This window comes from Strix aluco, chromosome 17 (genome assembly GCF_031877795.1).
Source record: "Strix aluco isolate bStrAlu1 chromosome 17, bStrAlu1.hap1, whole genome shotgun sequence".
Classification (NCBI taxonomy): Eukaryota; Metazoa; Chordata; class Aves; order Strigiformes; family Strigidae; genus Strix; species Strix aluco.
In genome coordinates, this window is record NC_133947.1 from 9193607 (window position 1) to 9209875 (window position 16269).

Here is a 16269-nt window from a genome sequence, read left to right on the forward strand (position 1 = left end):
ATGTACATGTCAGTGTGAAATGAGTTCAGACTCGAGGTCTGCATGACAGTGGTCTGTGGTCTGTGCTGAGGTCTGCATGGATGGAACTTGGTACTTCCTGTGTCTAATTAGAAGTGCCCATACCTTTCCTTTGGCAGGCGTGAGGAACATCGGTTCGGCCGAGGCGCAATGCCTCATCAGCTGACAGCCTGTCTTGCTGTGATGGGGTGTGGGCTAAGCCATCACTTCAGCGTGCACAAGGGAGAAGAGAGAAAGGCATCCCTCCTCCCCGACGCCTGCAGCCCTCTGCGGCACCACACATTTGGAGACATGGGAACAATCCAGGCTAGTCTGCGTTTTGCTTCCATAGGGTTGTTACTGATCCTAATGAGAGATTGTAAGGGTGGAAAAGAGAACAGGACAGAACATGCAAACATCAGCCTTGCCACAGTTATAGCTACAGAGCTAGCACGAATACCACGGCATACAGGTTTCACAGACGTCCTACAGAGCTGTTACGAAACTGTCTCTGGAAGTCTTCAGCACGTTGATTTTGCTAGATTCATTGGCATTATTAAACTTAGGTGTGGCATAAATTATTTATAAACTGAAATTCCTAAAATTAGGGGCCTAACACAGAAAGATTCTGATTTTCAGGAATTCTGAGCTGTAACAGTTGCCATTAGCTTTCCTGGGATCTGCTGAGTGTTCAGCAAGGCAGTGTGACCTCTTATTTTGGTATACAACATCTGAAAATGTTGACTTTCACTTTCAAAGCAAGCAATGCATTTGTATGGACTTCTTAAGAGACTATGGTTCTTTTTTTGCTGTTACTTAGAGGTTTTCAGCAGCCTTGGGAATTGGGCTCAGAGGCTCAGAGTTTAGCTTGTTACATGGTTTCAGCTTTGCAGAATGCTTTGATAGTCTGGGCTGGGTGACTGCTTCAGATCTTATGCTGCTGTATTTAAGGCAGTGGACTTATGCCTGTTTCCATTTCTGGTGCTTTTTTTCACTGGCAGGAGTGAGGGTTTTCATGGCAGCCAGAACAAAAGCAACAGAGGTAAATAACCCTTCCATGGAAAGTGCAATGGTTTTGTTTTATGTCTGTCACACACACTCCTGATCTGTAAACAGGGCTTCTAGGCAACATAAATAAACACGGCGATTCACAATACTGTGCTGGGCCTGTGTCCGCACTCACAGATGTTGCTGTCTTCCACTGCATAGGAGGCATTATCATAGGGATGAGTATAATCAATTTAGTAGCTGACTTGGATTAAAATCAGATAGCTGGTACAATCTCAAGAGCTGAGTTACATATTGCTGGGAAGTGCAGGCTGAGTTTTGACTATGCTAGCCTAGTTAAGGCAACCACAGCAAACACCTGGCATCATTTAACAACTTGACTAAAAATATGTTTTTTCACATTAATACTCAGGAGGAATGTGCCTCTGACCCCTCCTGGGTGTGGTATGAGGAAAGCCACATCCATTGGAAGAATGTCATTAACGTCAATCAGGCAATGATCAAAAAACAGCCCCACCCACCCTGCTATGGTGTGAATGTGTCACACAGACACTAACTAGTAACAGCAACTAGTGTATGAGATTTCTGTATCAGTCTTATTCGAGCCCTATATGTTTATTTTTTTCCCTCCACGATCTTTTCCTGTTTACCACCCTTTTTATGATCAAGTCACCCATCTTGGATTGTTCAGGCTGTGGTCATTCCAGCACTGGGAGTCACTGGGAGACCCTTTCTGCTTTCCAGTCTTGCCCTCCTTATCTTCCCATTGCTGTTTTTACAGATCCTCTCTTCTTGATAAGTGACATTTCAGTCTCAAAGCTGCATTTTGAAAGCTAGCTTGAATTTTAATCAACAGTATGATCAGGATTTCTTAGATACTATACAGCGTGTCTGGCTGTTGTTGTGCGTAGCCCACTGAGTAGGAGATTTGGCATTCAAGGAACTGTCTGTGCACGTCTAGTGATGATAAACTACAGTTAAGTCTTTAGTACAGCATATGAAATTTTGTACCAATTAGGCTATAGTAATGCCATCTTTGTATGAACTCAGTACCCACCAAAGTCAATGGTAGGAGTGTTGTGTTAATTTCTGTTTATTTTTAATGATAATCTAATTTAAAGCTGGGGTTTGATTTTGTACTTACTACTTGGAATGACAGTGTATGAACTGACCTAGCAAACCAATCACAAGAGCTAAACATTCAAAATGGGGCACAAAAGAAACCATATATAGGAGTCTGATTTTGTATCAAATCTGGGTGCAGATGCTCTTGAAAACTGATTGTGTTGTACAACCTTCTTCAATCTCCATGTACAGTACTCATATTGCATCTTTTCCTTTTCTTGTCATCACTCTTTATACTTTTATGTATGATGAGAAGATGAACTCAAGGTCTGAAAGGCTATCAGAAGATAAAAAACAGCACACAGAAGCAACTTGCCTAAAGTCATGTGGCAGGTCAATGGTTGTTTTCAAATCAAGTAAATAAATGTCCATTGTATTAAACTGGCATCAAAATAATGTAAAAAATCATCCTAACTTAAACACAGCAACAGTACAGTCTACGTCACAGAGTTTGCATGCAAGAGCTGCTGATGGTTATTGTGTGACTGTATTTTACAAAGTTAGTCCTAAGGGAATATTTTGCAGTCAAATGATGGCTGAGGGCTCTGGCCCACCACAGCTTCCTGTCTCCCTCCCCAAGGGCAAGAATCAGTGTCTGTTGCATCTGTAAAGTCACACAGGATTTGGATTATTCTCTACATTTTTCTTTAATTATGTCCCCTTTTTTGCTTCTTAAGAGACTCTTAAAATTTTCAAATATAATAAGAAATAATAATAACCAATTAAAAAGCTGTGGGTATTAAGTGGGAAATAACAGACTCAAACAAAAGTCAAGGATTATCCTGGGAAATGACGTTTTTGGATCCTGGAGCACTCAGTTTTGTGAGGCAATCTGAGGTTTTGGCTGTACTTAAAAATGAGGCAGCAGAGCTTTACAAGGAAAAGCTTTGAGAGAAATCACCAAAGTAGATTTTCTGCAAGGTTGAATGTGGAGGTAAAGGAGGTGTTTTATCTCCATTCCCTTCATTAGCACTCCTTACTGTATTGCTTGTGCTCTTTGTCACATTGGACCCCATTCGTATCAAGGCCATAGCATGCTCTGTGTTAACCAAAATAGTCCTGTGGCAGCAGCCAGGGTGTAGACATGGTTATACAAGAAAAAAAAAAAAAAATTCCCTATATACTGTATTTCCCTTGTAAAGTTAATTTAAACCATATGAGTAAAAGCATTTTTTGTGTTGTAACTCCACCGGGACAATCAAATATTATTTATATACCGTATAGCATGCACTGAAGGAAAGGACTACAGAATTTGTATGAAAAACTTTGTCAGGCACAAAACAAACATGCTGAGGTGAGTCTATGATTAGTAGCATCCAAGAGATTTTGATCCACACTGTGCTCGCCAGCCGTATGTTTGTAAGCAAGGTGTCACTGCCCAGTCAAAGAGTTACGGTTGGACAGTATGTTTGTATAAAGAGTAATGTATAGAAATTTATAAAATAGTTTCAGATGGCATTTGTTTTGAAAATACAGCCTGTGTGGAGGAAGTTGCAAAGCACAAATACTGCATTCTTTGGTCTTTCTCTTCTTTCATGGTTGAATACTGGGGTTTAAAGACATCTTATTCAAACATAATAAGGTATATCTTCCAAAGTGGCTGAGAAAGGTTATACCTTTTCTACTAAAAAAAACCCCACCCCTAAAAAGCAGCATTAGCTACTAAAAGTAAGTCCTATTTATTGTTGGAACACCTTAGCTTTCTGTAATGAAGACAGCACTTTTAAGTATTACTGGACCTTAGGCTTTAACGTGAACTGTGTAGCATATACTGGAGCTTACACTAAATGGTTTGTGATTTACGTTCTGATACACTCCTAGACAAAATAAAGTCGAGAGGGAAGAAAAACAGTTTATCAGCTCTGCAAACATGAACACTTCTACGGAAGAGTAGGGCCAAGGATTTATCCTTATACATCCCTGTGATCATCAAACGTTATGTGAAGTTCAGGACAGTGAGCAGACCATCAGACTAAATTGGCTTCATTGGTTTAATTTCAAATACTTACCTAGGAAGGGACTTGGTACAATCTCAACAAGGATTTCTGGATTTGATCTTTTTTGTGTAGCCTTTCTCATGTGAATCAGGCATTCAGGATCAGGATCAAGGCCCTCATCCAAAGGCTGCTCAAGTCAATGGAAAAACTCTCATTGTCTTTAGAGGGCTTTGGATCAGGCCCCAAACATTGAGTCATATTTTGAATGGAACATTGTTTGAAGCAAAACAGGCTCAAGGCTTCATTCACGTAGAGGTTTTAACTGTTAAGTGAAATTTCCTGAACACTTCCTGTGCCCTGCTGCCTACTTCCTGCTGCCTCTTCTCCCAAGGACACACGCGGTCAGGGAGAAGACCATGAGCCCGATGCCTAATTTGAGTGGTCTTCAGCCTGTTCTCTGCTACCTTTTCTCTATCAAATGATGGGAGATGTCCCTGCCATATGACCAAAATGCAGATGCGCCTCATATCTGATAATGTAACAGTACTGCTCTGGTTAGGTTTTGTGACCAGAATATGTCCCACATTGTGACAGAACATCCATGCACTAATGTAACAAGGAAGTGGTTCCATTTCAGTCACTTGAAAACGTGTCTGGCCATCTGGCCATGAAGGACCAAAGCTTACTGTCCTCAAGAGCTTTCAGTAGGAACCACCATCACCAAGAACCTGGGCACTGCTGATCTAATCCATCACCATTCATATTCCAAACTGAATACATATCTAACACCTTTTTCCCTCAAGAATGTGGGGAAAAGTGTCTTTACCTATTTTAATTTCAGTCTTAATATTACCATAGTTATCTACCAGTTAGTATTTGTTTGATCAAGTTTTATTTTCAATTCCCACATACGTTTGTGTAACTCCAAATAAACTTTGAGACCCTGGATGAAGAGGGCCTGGAGCATTTGGACAGAACTCTTCTTTGGTGTGCAGAGGTGGCAGACAGACTCTTCTATTCAGTAGGATTTCAGAACAGAGAAATAGTGGTTGTACCTCATATTTGCTGTTTTATTGCTTGTTTCACATCATCAGGGCAAGGACACTGGACGGAAGGATGTGTTTGTGCTTATTTTTACATGTGACATTTAAGAGGCAAAATAAAATGTGAAGATTTTCTCCAGATGTGTTTTCTGCTTATGATAGATAACTAGAATTATGAGGGATGTTTTGGTGCCCTTATGTTCAGGTACTTCATATTTACTAATTTCCATTTATTAGGAAGTGCCAAACATGACTTTTTATCTAATAAGCTGTCACTGCTCACCACTTAAACTCATGCCAATTGGTTGTATGTTTTTTATTCTTATTTCCAAGTTCTGTGTGCCAAAGTCATGAGACCCCACAAAAAAATAAGGGGTCAATGGAAGAAGCCTAGTGCAGCTAATTAGTCCAAATCATGATTAGCTGAATATTACTTTAGCTTATGTCAAGGTGCTATCATGGGTGAGATATATACACTAAAACCATGTACAAAGAAACAAGACACACATAACCAAACTGCAAGAAATATGCATCATATACAACACAATCCCCAAACACCTTGCTATGTATACCACATACTGGCTCCACAAACACATGCAGCATATACACATCAAACCTGGCAAACACAAACCCACACAGAACAAGTTACTGCCTATGAGGATGGGTGCATCACATGGAGTTTGAACCTCTGCACGTCGAGTTGGGGAAGCAGGTTTTCAGTCTAGTTAAAATTTTCAAGCTCTCAAAAGATTTTCTTCTCTACACTGGGTTAAAATGTTCACCTTCCCAAATTGTCCTTGGAGAACATGCAAGCATTACCCCAAAGTAATTAATAGCCCAGTAGCTAGGACAATTAGCTGGGATGTGAGAGATTCCATAAGTCAATCTCAGAAGTAGAACTTATGCCCCAAGTCTAACATGAGGGTATTAATCACCAGACCAGTGGTTGCTCTAGGGCTCTCCTGTTGTGCTATTATATTTTGATTAAAAATTCAGCAGATCACTGGACCTAAATAAAGAGATAATTTTGAGCCACAACGGTCAGAGTACTTCTGTGGGATGTGGGAGACCAAGTTCAGTGCATATTTAATATTTATACAAAATAGGACAGTTCCAATGCCATGTTCCCATGAAAAATTTCAGGTTCAACATAGTGTAATTTTCCTTTAAAAAATCAACAGCGAAACTCTTCATCGGAAAATTCCCAAGTAGCTTTTCCTCTTAAACTACCTATGGGGTTTGCCAAAGTAGTTGACGTACAATGAGATTTTTGCCCTCTGTAATTTAAATCCACGGTTTTTTTCTAAGGGTGATTCATTTTACAAAAACACACAACAAATAAACAAACACATAACTGGAGTTAAGAAGAAGCATGTGTTATGGATTAGGAAAAAGAGCACCCCTCGAAAGCTCAGCTGGTCCTGTTCATTACAAAGATAGTGTTATTTTTTTCCGTTTCATTGTCTTCCTTTCTGTCTGTGCTTCTTTTCTCACAGTGTCTCCCTTCATTTTTTCTCTCTGGTACAGTCCTCACTCCATGTGTCATTCATTTGCTTTCCTTGCTTCTACGCTTTGCCTAGACCAGGATGTGGGATGTGTTAGCTAACACCAGTTAACATAGAGAAGATAAGACTTTAACTTGTTTTAAATTGACAGTTAGATATACTAAAATATTATCTCATTGTCTAGATGAGCCCTTTATTTCTCTGAAATGAATGCTGGGTCCCTTCTAGAGTAGTGTCAATACCAGTTCCATCACCAGATGTTTCTGAACACCTTCCAGCCTTGCATAAAGTAACACAAATCAGATCTGCCATATGCAGTTCATTCTCTCTACACTCGTTCTTGTTGAAAACGTCATTTGTGTTTGTGTTTGAGAAGGTGGGTCAAAGCCTGCCTGATGCTTCAAGTAGAAGATAATAACAGACCTCAGGTGCTGGAGAGTTTATCTCAGGGACTCAGGGCCATCTCTGTTTCCTTAACAAACTTTAACTGAACTGAGCATGCCGAGCTATGGTGTTTGCAAATGTGCAGTGTAAATACAATGGAGAGAGACTGGAAGAAGTAAGCAGAAGCAGTTTAGGACACAAATAGGAAGAAAAAAATTCATAATTTGATTTAATGCATTACTTCCCACCTAATTTGATATTTCAATTCTCTCCTCCCTCTCCCTCACGACCCAAGTTCCTACAGCAAGTTTTGAGCCACTCTAGTGAAATTACAATGAATGACAGCACAAGGAACTCGATCAAAATTAAACTCATTTCCCCTATAGGTCCATACAGGTTTTTTCTTTGGTTTGTAGGAAATGCATATATGTAACTAAATCCAAATTTGGCAAAGATATGACTTTTGAATCAATACACAATGAGTTTCATTCATTCCACTGTAGCTGAAGCGCAGCATCTCACACTAGAATGTGATTAGCTTCTCTGTACAGCAATATCCCTGCCCTTTTTTTCTTTTAAGGATATAATTGGTGAGGCAGACTGTACCTGCAGCGTATCTTGCTGCAGCAGACACAACAGCTCTGCCCTTTGGAAAATGACACTCAGAATTTCTTAGCTACAGTCCAGTTGTCATAAGAAGAGATGATTAATTAGCCATGGGGCTGGGGCGGGACAGCGGGGCTATGGGGTTGGGAACTGGCAGGCAAATGGCTAAATAGATTCAAGGAACAGTAAAGCAGTCCAAAAGCTGGAGGAGAACTGCTGGAGAGATCTCTTGTTTGAAAGCCAAAGATTTCCAGGCAAAAGCCAGAAGGGCTATATAAACGTAAATGAGTGGGCGGACAGAATAGATCAGCCATGTATTCAGAGGTCTTTCGATTCACTGACCCTCTTTAGCACCAGATGCTGCTTTTAATGCACAGCTGGCTGGTGGAGGAGTATTTCTGTGTAAACAGAGTGGGAGATGGATCTAATATCCAGGATGGAGCCTAGAGCTGTTTGCCCAGTACTGTACTTGTGCTGACTGAAGGTTGGGATCTTTTTGATCATGTCCCGCACGTTGTACTGTACTCAGATGAATCACTTCCTGCCTTTGCCCTTTTTGCTTGCTGCTGCATCACAGCAGCACTGCTCGGGGACGGGATCCTGAAGCCTGGGCTGAGCTGTTTGTCTTCTCTGTGCTCTGTCCTGGCGCCTGCTTGAACGGAGAAAAGGCTGCTGTGCGTCTAAACTGCTGTGTCATACTTAGTTATTAATGACCGAGAACCACATGACACAAAGTTCTGGGAAGCTCAAGCAGATTCCAGGAAGGGGTCAAGAAGTTCAATAAACAGTTTTATTAGAACTTGAATTGCAACCAAAAGGCTACACATTTGCTTTTTTTATAAAAACTTTGTGAGTGTTACTTGAATTTATAAATCCTATGAATGGCAGAAAAAGCACGGAGGGTTATCCTTTCTTCCTGTTGATTTTTATGTCACTGCTAGTTCAAAGTTGTCCTTGATGAGGCAACCTGAATGCACCCTTCATTTACATGTTTCAGTTACGTTTCCAGTTTGTCGGTAAACTGTAGGGTTATCTGAACCTCAGATCCTAGAAGTGCCTTGTGATTGAAGGGTCAGATTCTTGCCTCAGTTATACTGGTAGAAATTCAGAAATTAGCGCAGAAATCCTAGATTTACACCACTATGTCTCACACTACTGTAAAGCCTCGTGTAGACATGTCACACATCATGGTTAAAAAGACAGATACAAATTCTGAATTAGTTTATTACATTAGTAATGTGCAGGGTTATCATTCAGGATGACAGATGCCATATCAATGCATATTGCTGAGAACAGGTTGGAAAGGGTATGCACATTGACATGGAGGAATCGTGTGGCATGGTGAAGAGATAAGGGGTGAGTCCCAGCAGGCAGATGGCCACATCTCAGTGTCCCCATAGTAAGTGGCACTAATAGGCTCTGTTTCCTGGCAGCAAGCCCGTGAACTGAATAAGTTGGTGCTCAGTAAAAAACAATTTTCAGTAAATTGCCTTTGCTAAAGTAATTGCTTTTACATTATCTCTACTGCACACTCGTTAAGACCAAGCTACAGTTCTGTCTCACTGAACATGCTTTTAATTAGTGTTTCTGGCTTTACTTCTATGTTTCCTTTTACTGCCATCAAACACTGTGAGTTGTCTAGCACTGTATGGTATAAATTGATCAACTTGTTTATTCTTCAGTTTATATGTGCCAGAAGAAATAGGAAATAGGAATACATCTCCCTTTGAAAGTCACCATAAAGCATCCATTATAGTAAATATTAATGATACATTAGTGAGCGTTGCTATTCCACTGTTACTAATGAGTACTGAGGCACAGAAATTAAGGGTCCAAACCAGCTTATTCTGAAGTAAAATTAAGGTGCTTTTTGGCCTTGCTAGGAAGTGAAGGGACATGACCAAGTTGCTACTTGGGGTAAATAGAAGAGCTAAAACTAGAGGTCTGGTCTACCTCATACTCTGCTGGTTTATCCATGGGACAAAATCTTCTTAGTCCTAGCTTTTGTTGGCTGTTTACTACAAACCATAGTTCTGTATGATAATATTTAGCAGCTCTGATTATGAACAGACAGAACAAAATTTTCCCCACAAATAGTATTGAATGCACCAAAGCTCTGCACTGGCTTATTCACTGGGTATTGTAGCTACCTTTGGGGTAAAACACAGCAAGTACTCAACAAAACATAAAGAACTACTTGGCAGTCTTTAATGGAGGAAGTGAAAAAATATTGCATCTGTTTGAAATAAACGGGGAATTTTAGAGAGGCAGTATGGAATTACCCAAGCTGGAATCTGACTTCAGTTAACTGGTGTTAACTCTTGCAAAAGCAGCCACAAATTTTTCAATTATCACACTGGTCAGAAGTTCAGTTTGACCTCGTGTCCTATGGGTGGCATTCCAAACATCCTGGCACCTCCTACTGTGAGGAGGTGGGCTGGCTCACTGCTGACTCAGAGAAAATCGCTATGTTATTAATCTCCAAGGCCGCTTCCACACCACTTGGAGTTTATCAAAGCCTTTGCCTAAAATTCACCACCACTTGTCATGGCTGTTCCAAGGTTCCTCATTATAAAAGCTTTTGGAAGCATGGCATATCCAGTCTGTTGAATGCTGCAGGACAATGGGTAATACCTGTAGCTGTTCTGTGAAATCTGTATCAGTAATTCCTGGTCTAATGCAGATTATTTGCAGAGGCTGTTGAAGTTCTGTGTTACTACAGAATACTCCATAAATTTTAGTTCATGTAAAAGCTGCAAATAGATATGCAAAAGACATTTTTTCATGCCAGACAATTTGGATCTTAGGGTATGTCTAAAGCTGTGACTGGAAGGTGTAATTGTGGCATATACAGGGACCTCTGAACTTCTTTTATTTTAAGTGGCACAGGTAACAGGAGAAATGAAGGCACACTGCCATAGATATAAGCTTTCTAAGTCTTTGTAAGTCTACTAGTTCTCTGAGTACCAATAAGGCAGGTGCAGCTTAAGAGCTGCAGATCACCTTGAACAAAAGCACTAAATAATTTTTGCCGCAAAATACAAATCAATTCTAATCAAACATGTTGCACAGTTATAAACAGTCGGTCTCATAGTTTCCTGGGATTTCTAGCCTCACAGGAAGCAAAGTACGAAAAGTAGTGGAACTAATGAATCTTGGTTTTCTATGCATTTATGTCCTTGTGGTGTGTGTTCTGATGGGTGTGAACTCCATTGGGAGATCTTCCCATAGCTGGGCATTTACCGTTCTCTCTCATCTGCTTTCTGTGGTATTGAATACCAGGTCATTTCTGGTGAAGCTTTTTTCTTCATAGATGCATTAATAAAATCTCTTTTCTATCTGACTAGTACAGTGAAACATAAAATCATAACGTAATTTAGATCTATGTCTTTATATCAGATTTAGTGTAAAGCTGCCAGTTGCTTTGAAATTATGAAAAACTGATGGATAAAGAGACACATTTATGTAACATATGCAAACATAGCACAGCCACATAAATCCCATTTCCTTAGGAAACCAGGTTAAAGATAAGAAGTCTAGCAAGAGAGTCATTGCAGAAAACTCCACCAAAGATGAAGTTAGCATGAAAATAGGGGAGATGGCAAAGGAAAATTTAACATTTCACTGGATAACTATGTCTCTGAAATATTAAGTTGAAACACAGGTTTTGGCAAAATTTATTTTCTGAAAAAAAAATACATAAAATTAAACTTGATTTTCTATCACTGAAATTTCCATGAGAAGCTTTAGATCAGGACTGATTACAAAGCCCAAGAAAACTTCCAAACAACAACCAAACTAGAGAGGCAGATCTCTTTTAGTTACAAAATGTAAGGATCAACAGAAACATGACATGTGGGAAAATATATATGGACTGAGGTGAAAGTTCTTAGGAAGTGAGGACCATTTAGTAACTTGCTTTGGATTTGGGCGACAGTGAAAAAAAAATTACCCTCAGAAGTTGTCCAAGCAACAGTGTCCTGTTTATATCTTGTGGTCTTATGAGTAACTGACTGGAAAAAAACAAGAATGAAAAGATAACAATTACAATAAAATTAAATTAAATAAGCCAGTGACTCATTACAGAGCAGTAAAAACAAAAACAAGATCATTTAGGACTCAATAACAACAGAAGAATTAAAAAGAAACACACAAATGGCTAGATTGTTTTCCTTACATATACAATCAACCACACTGAGATAGGAGTAGAACTGATCTCACAATTATTCAGTGGAAGGCAGAAAATTCAGAAAATATGAATTATATTACCACGGTACGTTAGCCACCATGCTAATTTTAGTGGGATAAAGCTTTTTTCTTAAGTGCCATAGAGGAACATAACTCAACATACATCCTACCAAGGTATACCCCTGGAACTGACCACAGTCTTTATCCTACATATTCAGTCTTGCTCCATAAATGTGTTTTATTAAGCAATATTGTTAGGCTTTAGAAAAGTGTTATCAGTTAAGACCCATCCATGATCTCTTTCATAATTTTGATATAGACTCAGGGCTAATCCCAGAGTAAGGACAATCCAGCAAACTCTTGAAAATATTTGAGCAAACTAGAGCTCAATTTCCTATGACTCTATTGGGACAATTTGTGAAGTTCTTGTGCTTCCAAAGCACAGTAGAGCTAGGAACTGTACATTCTGAACTCAGTGCTTTTAACAGAAATCTGTCATGAAGTGCTGAGCCTTGCACAGCTGTAGTGCTTTGATTTAGAAAAAAAAGTCTAAAAGATTTATTCTGAAGAAGAAAATGTACCATATAAAGGGATACCTTAACTTATCAATGACATTCAATTGCCAGTGCCAATAAGAAGCTGAAAAATTCAGCACAGAATATCAAAATCCCCAAAGTTTCTGGTCATTTGTGTTGGCTCACCTCTGAACAAATCTGATCTTTCTTTCTCTTTTGTCATGTATTTCTAGTGTTCTCATTGCTATGATCTCTAAAAGATCACTTCAGTATACTAAGTTTGATGGAGAGATGAGCATTGTGAGTCTTGGACTGCGTTTGAGTTGTTTGTGATATAGTGTACAGACCTTTAATTCTGCTGCAGTAGAAAGGCTGACCTGCTATTCCTGAAGCTTTAGAAATTCTGTGGAAAAACATCTTGTTTAGTTCTGCTTTAGCATTGCATCCAAAAGCACGTTATGAGCACAAACAATGGGTGTTCATACAGCTAATAAGGTAAAGTAGTATATTGGAGGAAGAGAAGACACAAAGCAGTGAAGTGATTTCCCCTTATTTGCTCTGGGAGTCACTAGGAGAGCAATAAATAGAATCTCAATCTCCTGACTGCTTGTCCTGTGCTTCAGCCACGAGACTAGGCTTCATCTGACAGACTGATTTCTGGTGTGTGCATTGTTTTTCTGCACAGATGGTAAATCCTCCTGTAGAGTAAACAGCCTGAAAAGGGAACAGCTGCAGATGCCTTTTTGACAGGCACCTCGCCTGATGCTGGCCATGTGGAAGATTTGTACCCGTCAGATATATTATACTGTCCTCATCTTCAGTTGTGCCGCGTTGTTTACAGCCTGGTTCCCTGGAAGTCAATAGAGCTTTTCACAGCTAGTCCTTCAATTCTTGAAAAGACATGATTCAACTATTTTTAACTGTTTCGCACCAAGGCTTCTATGACTGTACTGTTGCTGTTCTGTGCTTGAGTTACTTCGGTCCTTTGGTGTGCTGTAACTGAGCAGGAATGTTCTTCTTGAGTGTTCCTGGCACTAGTAGCTGCAGCCATGAGGTTAACATAGAGATGAACAGATTTCATGCTCACTTACATTTACCAGTCTATACATTTCAAAGCTTGCAGGGCTGAACAAACACATTCCTCGGGAGCAGTTCAGCTCTTTCACCACCATGAAAGATGCTGCCTGAGACCACATATGGCGAGGTCACTGTCAGATTCTGGTTTGCACACATGGGCCTTTTCCTAGGGAAGAAGTTGTCTTTTCAGTCAAGAAAGCCAGTATGAAACATTTTCTTACCCCTAGCCTCTCCAGTCCTGGGTTACCAAAAGAATGACACAGAAACCTCTCATGTTGCGTGTTTGTATTCATTGTACAAATGTTTACTGCTGACACCAAGTTCCAATTTGCTAGATGCGTGCTCTGGTTTTGATGAAAGTGTGCTGAATTTATACATCTGATCTAAAATAGTAACTTACCAACTGAGTTTAGTATTTTAAAATGTCACTGCCATTGCTGTAACAGATGCTAGCAATAAGCTGACAACCCAGATTTTCCACTGAGGAGTCATTCATGGATGCTGCATTTGTAACAGAATCCGTCAGTTCTCTAACTCATAACTCAAAGGTAACTGCCACTTCGCTTTTCTTAAAATGCTGAAGATTGTGTCCTAGGTGATTATAAATACCTAGTTTTATTTAACCCTGGACATGTACTCAGTTTGTTACTAGACAAATGTAGCAGAATCAATCCCCTGTTTGAGGAGATTACAAAATAAAAGTTGATAACAGAGAAAAAAAAAGTGAGGAGTTTAGAGCTATGAATAACGCATAAGAGTTTTCTGAGAGTTTATTGGAAATTCACTGGAAACCACCAAACTATAAAACCAGAGGCTGAGTTCACATCATCTGCACTGACATGTAGTCAGTTCAGCATAAACTAGGAGGGATAGACTGACTCAGCCTCTTTTCCACCTCTTCCAAAAACCTAGCGAAACATCCAGAACAAGTATCATGCCGAACTGGCACACTGCCAGGCTGAATAGCTAGGAAGCAGAGGCGGTGTGCTGGCAAGAATCCTCACCTCTGTTTTCTGTGACTCTGGGAAAACCAAGCTATACAACTTTGAGAAGTATATGCTCCCACACTTAGACAAGAGCTGCAGGAAGAAATGTGCAAAGGCTGAACATGACATGACAGAATGGCTGAAGAAAGAGGCATAAAGGAGTGCTTCAATTTTTAGGAAGGCAGAAGAGGATGGTAGCCTTGGTGAACTGATGGGGGATCTCCTCAGACAGATCAACTAAAGGAAGAGGATAACAGTAGCAGCTTTGGTCTATACCAATAATTAGGAGTGATCTTAAAGTTATCACAGAATATTTATTAGTCACCAGTGCTACACACTGCAAAGCTCAGAGGTCAGCTTTTTGATGGCTGCACAGCTCAGACCTGGAATAGCTGCTGAGATTAACCCAGCTTGATTCCCAGCTTGGCCTAAACCTATCCTTAAGCCTGACATGTTTTGAAACTTAAGCTACGAGGTATAATAAACAGGGGACCACTTTTTTTTAAATATCAGTATAGACCAGGACTAATTTTATGACAAAATGGTCCAGCAGGATGTTCTAGTGTCTCTGTCCATATAATACTAACTCTGCTAAATGAACTGCTGAGAAGATTAACTACAAAAGAATGAGAAGATATGTTATACCTTGCAGATATCAAACCTGTTGTTTTCCGTATCTCCTTGAAATTTGCAATGGGCTTACACCACAAAAAAATTATTCAGGCAATAAAATTTGTAATCAGTTGTGTTTTGCTAAGTAAATTAAGTTATACTTGAAAAGTGTTTTTATGACAGTGTATCTGTGTTTACTGGGCCTTTTACCAACACACAAATGTAACCAAAAAAAATATTTATAACTTGCATTTGTATTCCAGCAAATATTTTAGCATAGAGATAAACTTAGAGCAAGTGCAAATACTGCCATGTGCTTCAGAGTGCTGGGATGTCACACAGATGCCCAATAAGCTGTGATTTGTTTCTCTGCAGCCCATGGGGAACTGGAGTCATTTGCAACAGAACTAATTTTTGGTTTCTGCAAGGCAAACAAGTGAGGGGAGAGGGGAGGAAGCAGCAGGCATACATCAAGTGGTCTTTAAGCAGCTAGCCTCTGCCAAGGGAAGATAAGGAGAAATGAATTAGCTACTCTGGAACCAACTCTACTTCTTTTTCTTAAATAACTCAGGCTTTGTGCCTAGTTAAGGCACATCCTTGCTTTGAATGCCTTGTTTCCGTTCCATGTCAATTTTCTAGTGCTAAACTAATTTGCTGAGGCTCTGCTAATGTCCCTGCCAGAGGAGCTTCCATCGCTCTTATCTTTATTTACTCAGAAACATCGCGACAGCATATTTTATCCCTCTTTTCCTTTCAAATTATTCTCAGCATCATTCTCCATCTATCCCCAAAGCTGCTTCCTGCACAGCAATACATCTTAGCAAGAGGATAATGAAAATGCAGCAGTAACATCTTAGACACATGTTGCACAATGAAGATTAACAGAGGACTGACTAGCTGGTAACCCTAACCGAGTTTCTGAAGTTCTGTCAGTCAGCAGGTTGGAATGCCACCAACACGACAAAGCAGCACAGAAGTGTGTAGATGCCCTGCAACCTGCCGTATAATGTTTACTCCAGTGAGGAACCCCCTCTGCTTGAACCGGTGTGGACTGTCCGCATGAGCTGTGAGCCGCAGTGATGACGGCTGCCTTTCCCGGGGAGCTACACAGCTTACTGAACCGGGGAAGTCACAGCAAGGGTTGATCTCGCGCTGCGCTGCTTAGCGTCAGTCTCTTCCTTGCTTCTTCCAAAATTCTTTTGAGGAATCTGGGCTGGTTGTTGTTCTTTTTAGCAAGTAACTGCAACAAGAAACAGTGAATATGCCTTAAGTGCTGGACTAATGTC

At 40.1% G+C, this 16269-nt stretch overlaps 1 long non-coding RNA gene across 3 annotated transcripts in view; it reads left to right on the plus strand.

Annotated features, from left to right (window-relative positions):
- LOC141931277 (uncharacterized) overlaps window positions 1-16269 on the plus strand; it is a 146422-nt gene that overhangs the window by 69683 nt on the left and 60470 nt on the right. For 2 of the 3 annotated variants that reach the window (XR_012625538.1, XR_012625535.1), the window contains exon 2: window positions 138-324. The exons of the other annotated variant lie outside the window; for it this stretch is intronic. This is a non-coding gene — a long non-coding RNA (uncharacterized LOC141931277). The remainder of the gene's footprint in view (window positions 1-137; window positions 325-16269) is intronic. 3 annotated transcript variants of the gene reach the window in all.